General features: G+C 55.0%; 1 pseudogene; it reads left to right on the forward strand.

Annotated features, from left to right (window-relative positions):
• Nucleotides 1–814: 814 nt before the first annotated feature.
• Nucleotides 815–1,415, forward strand: LOC116537574 (annotated as a pseudogene).
• The last annotated feature ends 1,191 nt before the right edge of the window (nucleotides 1,416–2,606 follow it).

Raw genomic sequence — 2,606 nt, forward strand, 5'->3', positions numbered from 1 at the left:
AGGCCGACATGACACATGACCAACCTCAGGAACCTGAAGGGCTGCACAGGGCTGCAACACCAGAGGCAGTCGTAAGTGCTGTGTTCAGTGCTTTTGTTTTTAATGACATATTTATTTGTAAGTTCTTATGATTTTTGTTTGTTTGTTTGTTTTTTTGAGACAATGTCTTGCTCTGTCACCCAGCCAGGCTAGAGTGCAGTAGCACAATCTCGGCTTACTGCGGCTTCCACCTCCCAGGTTCAAGCGATTCTCCTGCCTCAGCCTCCCGAGTAGCTGGGATAATTTTTGTATTAGCCATGCCCGGCTAATTTTTAAATTTTTAATAGAGACGGAGTTTCACCATCTTGACCAGACATTAGGCTGGTCTTGAACTCCTGACCTCGTGATCCACCCTCCTCGGCCTCCAAAAGTGCAGGCATTACAGGCCTGAGCCACTGAGCCCAGCCCTTATGATTTGTTTTTGAGACAGGGTTTTGCTCCTCACTCAGGCTGGAGTGCAGTGATGGAACCATAGCTCACTGCAGCCTCAACCTCCTGGGCTCAAGTGATCCTCCTGTCTCAGCCTCCCAAGGAGCTGGGACTGCAGGTACATGTCACTATGTCCAGTCCAGCTAATTTATTTATTTTTTTATTTGTAGAGATGAAGTCTTGCTGTGTTGCCCAGGCTGGTCTCTCACTCCTGTCCTCAAGTGATCCTCCTTCCTTGGACTCCTGGAGTGCTGGGATTACAGCATGAGCCCCAACACCTGGCTGATTTAATTTTAATAATACTGTGTCTAACGGCCAGCTCAGCCAATTCCAGAACACGAAGGCTCAGCTCTTATGAGCTGGCTCCGCAAACCACCTGTGGGGTGGCTTCACTTCACACCAGACCCCTACAAGACTGAGGCCTTGGGCTGAGTGTGAAGTCCCCCGAGAGGGCAGCACCAGGCTTAGTCCCTGGCAAGAGGGGTTCTGTGTTCCCCTCCAGCCCAGCTGAGGCCTGAGCTACCTTAGTGACCACACCCTAAGTACCCTGAGCCCTGGGGTTCCTGCAGTTCCTGGCCCAAAGATCTCACGAGCACTCGTGTCTTACTCTTCCAATTCCTCTGCCTGGGGTGCTGTGCCGGGTGTGTGGGGCAGCCAAGGGCACTCTGTGCAGGGCGCAGACCCAGGGTGGCCACTTGGAGTGCGGGTCCAGCGAGAGCCCGAAGCCCACTTCCTCTGAGGGTGAAGCCACAGGCGATGGAGGGAGACAGGGGGCATGGCCGGTTTCATCAGGAAGCGGAGATTTCTAACCTTGAGTCTGGACATCCAGGATGCTGTGAAGTCTGTCAAGGTGGGAGCACGGAGCCTACTCTGCGCATTCCACGGGGTACCATCCGGGGCGGTGGTATTTAAACGTCAGGAGGCGCAGTGTGTGGGCCTCGACTGAGCTCGGGCCTCAGCCGTGTTTAAATGCTTGCACAGGTATGCCTGGCCTCCACAAAGTTCCAGGCCCTGCCCGCGACGGTGCAGACCTGTGCAGGTGTGTTCTAGGTGGAAACGCACCCGATGAAGGCTGGAGGAGAGAGAGAATAGTGACCTCTTCCTGCCTGGGAGCCTCCGAAGAGTCCAGATGAGGGTTGAAGGTGCAAGATGGGGAGGCTCAGCAGACCCAGGTGTGCAGGCTTTGGGGGGTTTTGTTGAGGAATTTGGACTCCGCCCCAGGGGTGATGGGAGCCAAAGGCAGGGGCTACGCCTTTCCTCCTCCCGTGATCTGGGTGCTCAGAGGAGTCGGGCAGCGTGGCTGAGGCCACACAGGTGTGCGTGAGGGAGTACAGACACGGGCACTCCAGGGGGCACCAGCCTCCCGGGGAGAATGCCACTCCCCTGGGCTGCCTGGAACGCATAACCAACTGCTTGCAACCCACACCCTATAATTTATTTATATGGGGTTGAAATACTGCAGAGGTCCCATGCTGCTGTGTCAGGACTGGGTCCCTATAGGAAGCCTAATGTAGAAAACCATTTGCCTTGCATGAAAAATGCACGATGGTGGCGGGAAGCCACTGGGAAGTTTTTCAATGCCTGTGGAGGGGCCATTACACAGCCGACTGGCTGTCAATGCCCTGGTCCCAGCGCCCGTGTTGCCAGTGGATGAGCCGAGTGTCTCTCGTGTGAAGTGCCTTGGAGAGCCTGCAGACACTGCGCCCCTTGCCAGGGAGCATGGGAGCAGTCCTCCTCTGGGACCTATGAATTCCTCCTCAGCTTCACCTTTACCCACAGTCCACGGGGAAGTCACCCTGTGCAGAGGGCTCTGAGCACCACTGAGGGCCTTTTAAAAAGGCTTTGTGCACCAGGCGTGGTGGCTCACGCCTGTAATCCCAGCACTTTGGGAGGCTGAGGCGGGCGGATCACGAGGTCAAGAGATCAAGACCATCCTGGCCAGCATGGTGAAACCCCGTCTCTACTAAAAATACAAAAAATTAGCTGGGTGTGGTGGTGCACGCCTGTAGTCCCAGCTACTTGGGAGGCTGAGGCAGGAGAATTGCTTGAAACCAGGAGGCGGAGGTTGCAGTGAGCCAAGATTGCACCACTGCACTCCTGGTGACGAAGTGAGACTCTGTCTCAAAAAAAAAAGAAAA

Source organism: Sapajus apella, unplaced genomic scaffold (genome assembly GCF_009761245.1).
Source record: "Sapajus apella isolate SASKATOON/1434 unplaced genomic scaffold, GSC_monkey_1.0 scaffold112, whole genome shotgun sequence".
In the NCBI taxonomy this organism is placed as follows: domain Eukaryota; kingdom Metazoa; phylum Chordata; class Mammalia; order Primates; family Cebidae; genus Sapajus; species Sapajus apella.